At 40.8% G+C, this 13,401-nt stretch overlaps 1 protein-coding gene across 1 annotated transcript in view; it reads left to right on the forward strand.

Moving 5' to 3' along the window:
- LOC130926929 (anosmin-1-like) overlaps positions 1 to 13,401 on the forward strand; it is a 171,030-nt gene that overhangs the window by 89,203 nt on the left and 68,426 nt on the right. The window lies entirely within an intron of this gene.

The raw sequence follows: 13,401 nt of genomic DNA on the forward strand, positions 1-13,401 counted from the left end.
GGTCACCTCCTGTTGAATGTGGGTTACAGAACTGTTGAATTGGAGTTACAGTTTAGGAAGTGACCCATATAATGTTCCAAAATCAACAGTAAAGCCTTAGTTATGCTACTGCGTTGCGGTGACGGCGAAGCAGCTAAGGCGTCAATGAGCATTCGATAGTTCTGCGGCGTTGCTCTGTAATTCACCGCCAAGCCACTAGAGGGCTGTGGCGTTGTGTTTGAAGGGTTTTGGAGGACTCTTGATAACTAGTTTTCTTCCGGTTACACTGCTATGCTAAATTGCTAACGGAGATAAAACGCTTGAATGTGGATCTTCAGCTCATCAACATCGAACAACAAATGTTGATTATACAAATGTTGACGCACAGGCCACGCAGAAGACTGTTTCGGAGGTGGTCTGTCGGACTGTTGATGTCGTCACATTACGAATTCTAGCCTCGGGTGAAAGCCAGCAATCTGTGGCGGTTAGCTTCAAACTGGCGTCGAGCGGTGTGTCCAGTGTTTTGTCCGAGGTCTGCAAAGACTTGTGGACAGCTCTCCAACCCGATTTTTTTCCCATGTCCTACAACCAGCTAGTGGGAAGCCAAAGCAGATTTCTGGCGGCTATGGAACTTCCCAAACTGCGTTGTAAGCCTTGATGGTAAACACGTTATCATAAAAGTACCGAGGCACTCTCAATCAGTGATGATATATCAAGTGTGTGAACTGTCTTGTTGAAAATTAAACATCAAAACAACTCTTTGACACCAAACCTGTGCTTTATTCTTCATATACTTGAAGTGTGAGAACACACAGCAAACATATGTACACAATAAATGATGAAGTGCACCAACCAAAAATACGACATAAAGTGATAAAAAGCTTGCAGTTTCTGGCCGACTGGGTCCCCGCTTCACACACATACTTGTCTCGGTGGTTCTTCCATTTTTTTATTCAATTGCTGGCTGACCTTCAGCCCCGAATTTTCAGCAATCTCCTCCCACGAATTGCTTGCCATTTTATATAATGTCTTGACGAGACATTGTAGAAGTTGTCGTACTTGCGCTTCGTTGATGCTCTCGTCGGCTTTGCGTGTAGCAAAATTATGTTTGACAATAGCGATGATTTCGCGCTGAACCAGAAACAACAGTCTGAGCGGACCAATCACAGTCCATTTCCACCACGTGATGACGCGAAGTCAGAAAATTGTGAAGGAACACAAAAGGCTACGGCCGAGGGTTGTAATTCCGGTCTGCCTTGAGGGCGTAGGTCTGCCGCAGTAGCATAACTCGGCCTTAAGTGACCCTGAAATGCCCCAAAATCAACAGGAAGTAACTGAAAATCAACAGGTAATGACCTGAAACGGCCCAAAATTAACATATATTCCGCACTATAAGATGCATCTAAAGCCTGCAATTTTCTCAAAAGCCGATGTGCCTTACATATGGATCAATATCAATTAATCATGGCATAACATTCCCTTTAACACAGCTTTATCTAGTGGATGCATAATGCAACCCCAACAACTACTACTACTGCGCCTTATAATGCATATGAAAAAAGTTTTCAAATAGGCCATTCATTGAAGGTGCGCCTTATATTCCAATGCGCCTTATAGTGCGGAAAATACTGTACCTCGTCCATTGGCATAGGATGCCACTCACGGCCATAGAAGTGGGAGGGGCTTGTTTAAAGTGGGAGGGGTATAATCGCTGCCACCCTCCCATTCAAATGGATTGGACGTCTACTTGTGATAAACTTAGAGCAGAAGGATGAAGATTAGTTTGTTTTTCTGTTTATTAGTTGAGAATATCCTAGATTGATTTCCTGACAGATGTATCGATAATCGTTGTATCGGCATATCGTGAGATCATCGTTATTGTGAGCTTTCATGTCGTATTGTGAGGTACCAAAAGGTTCCCACCCATAGTAACTGCATCCTCTGAGCAGGATTTTTGATTGTTTTTCTCTGGTTTGATTAACCAATTTCGGACTTTATAGATGAAGGGGTAAACGGATCATGAATTTTAGGGAGTTCTGTGGGGAGTAAAATACTCTCAGGGATGTGAACTGAGCTGTTCTACAAATTTACAAATACAGGGTGACAAAAAAAAAAAAAAAACGGGAATTTGTGCATGATTGCAGACGTGAGAAAGTGGCAGCACTGCGAGACAGTGACCTTGAGCAAAAGTAAATACTGCGCCATTTTAGTAACCATGGTGAATTCAGGATGGAATTAACAGTATCCCAGCTGAAATATTGCTGTGGTCAATCTCAACAGCAGATTTGAAGAATGCATTCGTACAGGAGGATGCCATCTAAAGGAGGTATTATCATCATTCTTTTTAATTATATTATTGTTTCAAAAATGGTATGTTTCAAGTTCAATTACAATGAATAAAATATTTTTCTTCCATCACTCTTGGTTTTACGGGATTGTTAAGGAGTTTTTTGTGTGTTACCCTGCATTAATTAAAACTTAAAAGTTAATGTTTGGTGAGCCGTGCAACGTTGCGTCCAACAACTCTGCAATTAAAATAATCAAAAATCAAGACCTGAGTATCAACAGTCTTATAGGGAACCTTGGACTTAAAGACTTCCTCCTAAAATATGTTACCGGTATTAGAAACACATAAAATATTGCCTTTGATTTAAAAATCTATAATACTTAGTACACGTTTTGACCTATGGAGGGCGCCATGTTTTATGGACGCTCGGGGTTATAACGTACATTGTCACTGTCGCTAGACGAACATTACCTGTGTTCCGCAATTCCTTCTACGCGGCGAGACTTCCAACACATGAACTCATCAGTTAAAAGCGGGGAGTACTTCTTACTATTTGTGTTTTTATTTAGTATTTTATTACCTTTTCTTTGCCTCAAAATACTTTTTGCATGTGTTTCCCTCTACTTTTAAGCATAGTGTTTTCTTGTGGTAGCTTTAAAGCAGTTTGTTTATCAGTTGACCACATTAGACAAGTAGTGTATTTAAACTACCCTTATTTGATGTTACTACGTTTAAGTATTTTTTTTAAGGCATCTTAAGTATCTTCTGTCGTATGCATCTAAACAAAACAAGCTGAAAGCGCACGGTAGTACTCTGGGGGTCAAATTCGCCTCTTGAAGACATTTCGCCAGTGTAGCATATTTTGGCAGAACACCGTTTTTTTCCCCTACTCTTGTCACGTCTCATCCTGTCTTCCCTGTTCATTTTGCTTTTGCTGCTCGTTTTGTGAAACATCGACAGTGCTGTCATGCTCATTAATGATCCTCTCGGGTCAAATTGAAAGGGTTGAACAGATGACATGTTTGTCGCTAGAGTCATACTCTGGAAGCCCGGAGGTGTAACCATGTGACGTCACCGCCCCGCGAAATCAACAACAATGGCGACCTACTAGTTAAAGTATTTTTAATTAATTTATAAAAACGAAAAAATCAAGAGGGGTTTCAATATCAAATTATTTTAACTCATCACAACGTTTATCTTTTAAGAACTACAAGTCTTTCTATGTGTGGATCCCTTAAAAAAAACAGACAAATTGAATTCTGAGCTGTCCACAAATAACAGTGGAGGGGCAATTTTAGTTGGTGTCCTCAGCAAAAAGAAGAAAAACAAAGTCAATGACCCTTTGAGCCCGCCCCCGGACACTTGAATAGTTTTTGGAGTGTGGGTCTTACTGTGGATATATGATTCCTTTTTTTTGTTGTTGTTTTCATCACTCATGCCCTACGGTATGCTCATATGAGAGGTTTTTTTTTCTCAGTTTTTTTTTTTTTTTTCACCCTGTCCTGTTCAGCTGCTTGACACGGCGAATGGGAATCTTAGTGTCCCATTGGTCTGAACTGTTTAATTGTATCACATGGGAGTATGATATAATCCCATTGTGATTATTAATTGTGTTCAGTTTATTAGGAGAAAACAGCGAGCAGGAAGGAGTTATGGGGGGGACATAAAGGAAAATAGAAAAGGAGAGAGAGTCAGAAGAGAAGAACAAAAAACAACAAGAAATACATTCAACGCTTAGACTAACTATGAATATAGTAGTTCTATTGTTAGCTAATTGTATTTCCGGTTGACCCCATGTGGGGGGCCTGATGACCGAGGAGAAAAAAGAGGGGTTGACATTCAGAAAGAGATGTGATTAGGTGGGGTAGAGCATACACAAATCAGCAATATGAGGTGTACAACCCAGTATTATGTGAAGGACTTGTAAGTTTGGATATGATGACATCCTATTCTATGCTGCCTGATCGCTAATCTTGGCAACGAAATTTTCTCTACCCGAGTGTGTCTAATTGCACCCAACAGTGTTGTTTTTGGCAACCAATTTGATTTTCGTCTCAGTCTTAGTCTTTTGGACGAAAATACTTATTAGTCTTAGTGATATTTTAGTCATTTCAAAATGTGTTCGTTTTCGTCTAGTTTTAGTCAACTAAAACTCCGACGAATTTCGTCTAGTTTTAGTCGACCATTCTCAAAATGTTTTCATCTATGAGCTTCAAAAGTTTTAGTCCATGAATAAATAATTAAATATATTAAAGGTTTCCAACAATTTCAAATGAACATGACGGACGAGCACATAACTGTACAGTCTACAAGGACATCACCATTTTCATGATGGTAATATGCACTCAGCAGGAAAACAGTACATTATTTTCAATTAATTTAACTCACCTGGATGCCACAAACTGTATGTAAAATGTTTTCCAAGAGTTTAAGAAGACACCAAGTCACCACGCAAAATGCTAATGCTAACGCGAGCGCTATGCTAACGCTACAAGTTAGTTTAGTGTGTGATGATCACTCAGTACAGACCTTTAAATGCTAAAGCAACATGGCATAGCCAAGATAAGACAACAAAACTTACCAAGTAGCACCTGACACGTTTTACAAAAGGAGCATGGAATGGGCACACGTGAGTAGGGCGGGGGGGCGCAGCACGTCACATGAGTGACACAACCAAACACTGCTAAATGCGTTCTTACTACAACACACAATAAGAAAAATATCATACATTATGAATTTATGACGGAAACTTTGGCAAATTTTCATCTCGTTCTCGTGTCGTCAGATGACAACTGGCATCCATCTCGTTATGTTGTAGTCTCCCAAGGCACGTTTTCAGCGCGTAATCGTGACATCATCGTCATGAAAATATCTTTCGTTGAAGAAAAAACAGCACTGTCACCCAGTCATGCGTGAATCATGCTTATGAGAGTTTTTGAGTCTGTATTCAAGTCAGTTAAAACCATGTTTTGGCGTAATCTGTATTTACTCATGGTCCAAAGAGCTTGTGTGCACCCCTGGGTTGGTCGTCACCAAAGTCCAAGACACATAAAAAAGACAATCACATCTATTGCAGACATGCTAACCGCTATATCACCGTACAATGTAAACACGTTTCAAAATCTTACATTTTAGGGTGGTAGAAGACACGAGCAATTTTTGAATATGAATGAATCTGAAAAACAAATTGGAAATGGCAGGAAGTACAGGTGCTTTATAAGCTTGGGGTCACACCAGGCTTTTCGATGATTCGCGGCCAGCCCCTCCCAATGGAAATGGTTCAGACGACTATTGACGTTAATGGCACTGAAACGGTCATTCAAGCCAAACCCTGTGAGACTTTCTCATTAAAAACCACACTGAATAACAGCATACAGTTTGGTCTTGGTTCTAATTAGGCTTTTTTAACTGAGAACTAAGCGAGACATTTCTTTTAAAAATGGGACGGGGGAGGATCACGTTGCATTAATTCATGCTACTTGGCACGCAAGTATGTCGAGGTAATGATGAATCTATTTTCACTTGTATGGCTGCGATTGTGAAGAGCCAAAAAGAGATTCATCCTGCAGAAAAAAAAAGGCCAAAGGAATGCATTCAGCTGGTGCTTACAAGACCTTTCAATGAGTAAAATGAGCCTTATCCTTGGGCTTACGTGCGTGTGTTCAGTGATTTGTTGGAGGGATTTTCAGGGTTTAAGCTTGTGGACGTTTTACCGGCAGTGTCCTGTGCCTTCCTTGCGAGGTTACGTCTATTTTTTGATCCATGAGGGTGTGGCATATTTGGTGTTATGAGCCACTAGATGATATAACAGTTAAGGTACCATTTGCGGAACCAAATGACTCTTGTATGTTGGTATCGCATAAATTTGTGGTAAGACAGCAGTAAGGCTGTTCAATTTTGCAAGGTAATCATGATTATTTTCTCTCAACATGATTTTACGATATCGATCATCATTTCTTGGCATAATTAAAAATAATGACAAATAAAGTAGGGACGTCCCCTATCCGATCAAGTGATCGGAAATCGGGCCGATCGGGCCATTTTTTGGAGGATCGGAATCGGGTGAAAAGGATCGGGTCTTTAATTTCTAAAAAAAATGTATATATTTTAAAAAAAAAAAATTAAGGGCTAAAAAGCAACAAAATAATCCAGAAATACATTGGCATTGCCAAACTTATTTTTGTTCTTAATTAGAACTGAAAGTGCTAGTGAATTTTCACACAGAACAAGCCTTTGGGATTAAGTGCATTTTATTTATACAACAGACTCCAGCTCTGTTGTTAATTAAAGGGATAATGAAAGAACAAAGTTCATATACTATTTGAAACAAAATCAAACATGAAAGAAGGTGGTAGTCAGTCAGTCTGTAAACCAAATAGTCTTTCAGCAAGTCAGTCTGCCAACTAGCTAGCCAGCCAGTCAATCAAGTCAGTTAGGTGAAGTAGGTAGGCAGCCAGGCTCAGGGTGATGTGATGTCACATTTTTCTCTGGTCTTACTTACATAAATGAATGATTAGTGGAAAACTGTCACTCAATAATAACAATATGCAAGGTGGTAATCACCTTGTCTAAACAAGCACACATATGCACCCCAGCGAAGGTAACAAACAGAATTATCCCTTACGTTTATGAGTACCTCATCTTTACAAAAGACATCAGGTCAAACACATTAATGGGCCAATTAACAATGTGCATATAGATTCAATTTTCAAATGTAGATCCATGCATTTTGCCAAAATATGTTATTGTATTAAAACAAAAAACAACATGGCATGCTTTTAGTTACTGTAATCTAGTAGCAGCAATCTTGACTGGAAAACGAGACAGAGGGACAGACACAAACACACGTACACACATATACTTTCATGCTTGTGGTATAGTGCAAATTATTAGCCAGACGTGGCGCTATATTACTGTCTGTCTGTTGTTGTGTTGTACATGAAAGTGTGCAAATGAAGTAAATTAGGAAGTGTTGAACGTTTCAAGGCTTCATGTTCAATTTGACAATCTACTCCAATCCTTCTACACATAAAACTTGAAGTGCATCATGCCGTTATGCAATTTGTGTCCAAAGTTGGCAGGGCAAAAGTAGCACATGCGCCAGTAGCTATGGTTGTTGTCGTTCTTGTTGTTTAAGGAAGGAAGCGCAAATGCAGAGGAAACCACGACATCTTCGATTAACCAAAATGGTGCGGTTTTGAAAATCAAACTTACCGATTTGAGCGTTTTAAATATTGTTTTAACCAGAAACATTTCGGTTCAAAATCATTTAATCGAACAGACTTAGACAGCTGTTGGCTTTGGTGCTAACATCCCCTCTTATTGGTCCTTTTGAATTACACTGCAAGTACTAAATAATTATAAAGAAGACTATACTGTATATATCTACACTGTCATGAGGTCGCTGATAAAAACCCTCGGTGGATTGAAAAAGCATCTGTGAAACACCCACCACTTGGCCCGCAGAGAGCATGGTGTCGAGCGGAACCAAGAGCTGACAGGCGTGGGCTCGCGTCGGGTTCCTCCAGAAGCCAGATTTATGTTTCATCATACGCCCGCGCTGTGTAACTTCATCAAAAGCTAGTAAACTTTTCACCGGCAAAATCAGAATATTGCCTAATGAGATAATGAACACTTTGAAGGGGACTGATTGAACTCATTGGATGCAATGACACCGCTTGATGCAAATCCATTTCGACTCGGAGGGGCGAATGAGCATTTGTTCATTCGTAGAAATGGATTGGACGTCTATAGCCGCCAATGGCATTGAAAGACGAGCATTAACAGCCAGTGGTTTCATTTTAAATGAAATGGATGTGTATCGATGGGATTTTACGATCTCACAAAAAACATTTCTACAGATTCCTAAGCATCTCTGGTCATTTCCAGAAGCTATCATCCTCTACCTACGAGAGATCCCCAGGACGATCTGTCATATTAGTTTTTTTTTTTTTCTCAGTGCATTAATAACCACATCTTGCACTCAAGGGCGTATGTTTGCATAGGGAAGGTAGGGACATAACACTACCAACCTTTCAGGACGCTCAAATTGTCCCTACCAACTTTTTAGCAAACTTATTTACATTACATAATGGCTTCGGTTATATAGGCAATTTAGATTATGTTTCCATACAGTGGGGCAAATAAGTATTTAGTCAGCTACTAATTGTGCAAGTTCTCCCACTTGAAAATATTAGAGAGGCCTGTAATTGTCAACATGGGTAAACCTCAACCATGAGAGACAGAATGTGGAAAAAAAAAAAAACTGAAAATCACGTTTGATTTTTAAAGAATTTATTTGCAAATCATGGTGGAAAGTAAGTATTTGGTCAATACCAAAAATTTATCTCAATACTTTGTTATGTACCCTTTGTTTGCAGTAACGGAGGCCAAACGTTTTCTATAACTCTTCACAAGGTTTCTACACACTGTTGCTGGTATTTTGGCCCATTCATCCATGCAGATCTCCTCTAGAGTAGTGATGTTTTGGGGCTGCCGTTGGGTAACACGGACTTTCAACTCCCTCCACCGATTTTCTATGGGGTTGAGATCTGGAGAATGGTTAGGCCACTCCAGGACCTTGAAATGCTTCTTATGAAGCCACTCCTTTGTTGCCCTGGCTGTGTGTTTGGGATCATTGTCATGCTGAAAGAACCAGTCACGTCTCATCTTCAATGCCCTTGCTGATGGAAGGAGATTTTCACTCAAAATCTCTTGATACATGGCCCCATTCATTCTTTTCTTTTCACAGATCAGTCATCCTGGTCCCTTTGCAGAAAAACAGCCCCAAAGCATGATGTTTCCACCCCCATGCTTCACAGTGGGTATGGTGTTCTTCGGATGCAAATCAGTATTCTTTCTCCTCCAAACACGAGAACCTGTGTTTCTACCAAAAAGTTCTATTTTAGTTTTATCTGACCATAACACATTCTCCCAGTCCTCTTCTGGATCATCCAAATGCTCTCTAGCGAACCGCAGACGGGCCTGGACGTGTACTGACTTCAGCAGGGGGACACATCTGGCAGTGCAGGATTTGAGTCCCTGGCGGCACATTGAGTTACTGATAGTAGCCATTGTTACTGTGGTCCCAGCTCTCTGTAGGTTATTCACTAGGTCCCCCGTGTGGTTCTGGGATTTTTGCTCACCGTTCTTGTTATCATTTTGACGCCACGGGGTGAGATCTTGCATGGAGCCCAGATCGAGGGAGATTATCAGTGGTCTTGTATGTTTTCCATTTTCTAATAATCGCTCCCACAGTTGATTTCTTTACACCAAGCGTTTTACCTTTTGCAGATTCAGTCTTCCCAGCCTGGTGCAGGGCTACAATTTTGTCTCTGGTGTCCTTCGACGGCTCTTTGGTCTTGGCCATAGTAGAGTTTGGAGTGTGACTGACTGAGGTTTACGGACAGGTGTCTTTTATACCGATAATGAGTTAAAACAGGTGCCATTAATACAGGTAACGAGTGGAGCCTCGTTAGACCTCGTTAGAAGAGGTTAGACCTCTTTGACAGCCAGAAATCTTGCTTGTTTGTAGGTGACCAAATGCTTTTTAGGGCCCAAGCACTAAGCGTGCGAAGGCCCTATTGTTTTGCAAAGGATTTTTTTTTTTTTTTTTTTTTTCAGGGCAAATGAAAACGGCCAATTTGGAGGCCTGAACATGCACGAAAAGTCACCAAAATTTGCACATACGTGCGGAAAATTATAAATTTCGATAATTTTGCAACGTTGCAAAAAAATGTAACAAAATCGCTCAGTGGCGCTCCCTTGAAATTTTAAAATTGGCCTATAACATCAGGGTCTGTCAGCGTAGAGCAACGAAATTTGGGGAGTCTATACCTTGTCCAAAACTGCTCCAAAAAAACATTCACACCCATATTCCAAACCCAACAGGAAATCAGTTATTTTGGATTGAATATGAAATTTTTATCGATTTAAAGGGTGCAAATTTGAGACCTTTTCGCCGAGGGAGTTAGTTGGATCATCTTCAAAATTGGTGAGACTGTTCAGGAGACATATGAGATCTTAAGTTTTTAAAATGGTGCGTTTTCATTCACGGGTCTGACCTGGGCGTGGTGCCAAAGTCGGCCATTTTTTCGGCAAAATGACAAATTCAGTAAATGACTAATAGTTCCTTGACACAACGTTCAATCTTTTTCATATGTGGCATGTATGTGCATTATCCCACCCTTAACACGAGTGCATTGAAATATTACCCATTAGGCCTAGCGCCCCCTAGTGAGAACAGGAAATGCCTTTTTTTACGAGACAGATTCCTCTTCCAAGGGAAAAAAATCTGTTGACCTCAAACCGGCATCAGGGGAGCCTTAAGACCTGTGTTCAGGTGCCTGATGAAAAATGTTTAGGTTTCGTTGAAGCGGAGGGGACCAAACAGGAAAGTGAAAATGACCGTCAACAATTTGTCTCGCAAAAAACTTTGAACAGTCATAACTCAGCAGATATACAATATATCTGCGCCCAACTTCCCGTGCTTGTTGATAGTCATACCCTGAAGGGCCTTGTAAGGGTCATTTGCATCAACTCTACTGTGCCAACTAGTGGCGACAGAAAGGAGTTTTAAAACAGGCCTTTCCTATTGGGTTTTTTCAACGTAAAGCAATGAAATTTGGGGAGTCCATACCTTATGCAAAACTGTTCCAAAAAGTCTCTTGCACCCATTTTCCAAATCCAACAGAAAATCAGGTATTTTGGATCAAATGTGAAATTTTTATCCATTTGTAGTATAGTTTACATTTGGAGGCCTGAACATGCACGAAAACTCACAAAATTTTGCACATACATGCGGCTTCGCATGGATTTCGATAATCTTGCAACGTTACAAAAAAGTGTAACAAAATGGCTCAGTGGCGCCCCCTTGAATTTTTCAAAAAGGCTTTTCCTATTAGGTTTTTTTAACGTAGAGCAATGAAATTTGGGGAGTCGATACCTTTGGCAAAACTGCTCCAAAAAGTCTCTTGAACCTATATTCCAAACCCAACAGGAAATCGGGTATTTTGGATCGAATGTGAAATTTTTATCAATTAAAAGGGTGCACATTTGAGACCTCGTCACAGAGGGAGTTAGTTGGATCATCTTCAAAATTGGTTAGACTATTCAGGAGACATAGGAGATCTAAAAAATTTCAAAATGGTGCGTTTTCATTATTGGGTCTGACCTGGGCTTTGTGCCAAATTCGGCCATTTTTTCGGCAAAATGACAAATTCAGTAAAAGACTAATAGCTCCTTGACACAACGTTCAATCTTTTTCATATCTGGCATGTATGTGCGGGATCCCACCCTTAACACGAGTGCATTGAAACATTACCCATTAGGCCTAGCGCCCCCTAGTGGGAACAGGAAATGCCTTTTTTTACTAAACAGGCTCCTCCTCCAAGGAAAAAAATATATTCACCTGAAACCTGCATCAGGGGAGCCATAAGACATGTGTTCAGGTGCCTGATGAAAAATGCTGAGGTTTGGTTGAAGCCAACAGGAGAAGTAAAAATGACTGAAGCCATTTCATCTCACCACAAGTTTTGAACAGTCATAACTTCTACAACATATCTGCGCCAAACATCTCGTGATTGTTGAGTCATACTCTGAAGGGTCCTGTAGGGGTCATTTGCATCAACCCTACAGCGCCAACTAGTGGCAATAGAAAGTCACTCATTTTTCTAATATATGTCCAGTTCTTTTCAGGTTGGTCATTGTAGTTTCAAGACCTTTTGAAATACTTATTTTACGACCCATGTCCACATGTCTCTGTCTGTTGCAGTGACGACCCTTTATTCGCTCCTTTTTTGTAGTAGTCTCCCCAATAGGGGTTTTTATCTCTTAGGTGTGTGAATGTAAAGAGGCGACTTTCGAGCATGTTAGGTTCATATGAGATTATTAGAGAGGACGAACTGCCACCACCCTGACCTGCACACTGTCCGAGTTGCATGATGTCCGAGTTGCGCTAGATTGCGATGGCCCGTTCAGTCCTGCTTGCAGGCCTAGTTTTCCACTGTAATTTGGAAATAAATTATTTAAAAACCAAACAATGTGATTTTCTGTTTTTTTCCTCCACATTCTGTCTCTCATGGTTGAGGTTTACCCATGTTGACAGTTACAGGCCTCTCTAATCTTTTCAAGTAGGAGACCTTGCACAATTGGTGGTTGAATAAATACTTATTTGCCCCACTGTATTGTCCTGACCTTTGTTCACCCAATCTGTTGTGTGTGCATGCAGTGTGCATGCAGTGTGCATGCAGGTTATGCCGTTATAACGTCCCTACCAATGTTGAGACCAAACATACACCCTTGCTTCCAATTTACTACATTATCAACTCATTTTCCAACTTTTCGGGATTTCTAGCTACATGACCACAAGGCATGTTAGCTAAGATAGGATTGCCAGGAATGTGGTCGTTGTCAGCGCTAACACGATGCAATTCCGAACGGAGATCGTAGATTTATTCAGATGAATTGAAAGACTGTCGATAATTAAGTGGCATCTGGTGTAACGTTTAATACATTTGCCATCAATAAGTTTCAAGTGTACCCTTCGGCTTGGGCACATCCCAGATACGATTTTACGCCGGATTGGCCTCATCCAACAGCAACACAGGAAAAAATGCACGTTTTCTTGAACAAAGCCAACATGTTTCCAGCCCATGCAAAACGATCGTCGTGTCATGCATCAAGTATGTGTACAGCTATGTCCCAGTGTCACATCGCTATGGCTGTCAAATGAGGCATGTGAGCATTGAGCGGCTTTGGCTGCGGTCGCTGCGGTTTGGGCCGCTCAGGGCGCTTTGCAGATGCAGTCTGGCATCATTTTTTTGTGATTTCACCAGAGACCCCGAAGGCCCCGCCCCCATCTATCTCAGTCACATGTGAACACCCTCCGTTCTGGCTGCATCTGCCAGCTTCTATTGGGTACAATCACTCTTATTGAATGTGATTCATTTGGAGTGAACCGATGTATTAAACACTTTTCAACCGAATTTGAAATTCTATCATCATCCCATTATGTTTGACAAAATGGCTCGCTGCCACACCGATTTGATTCTGCACCTGCGCCAAATGTTTAGTCAATGTGTTCCATGTGGGAATTTCAAGAACTTGAAGTCGATGTGTGTTGTTTATGAAGCTGC

Source organism: Corythoichthys intestinalis, chromosome 12 (genome assembly GCF_030265065.1).
Source record: "Corythoichthys intestinalis isolate RoL2023-P3 chromosome 12, ASM3026506v1, whole genome shotgun sequence".
Classification (NCBI taxonomy): Eukaryota; Metazoa; Chordata; class Actinopteri; order Syngnathiformes; family Syngnathidae; genus Corythoichthys; species Corythoichthys intestinalis.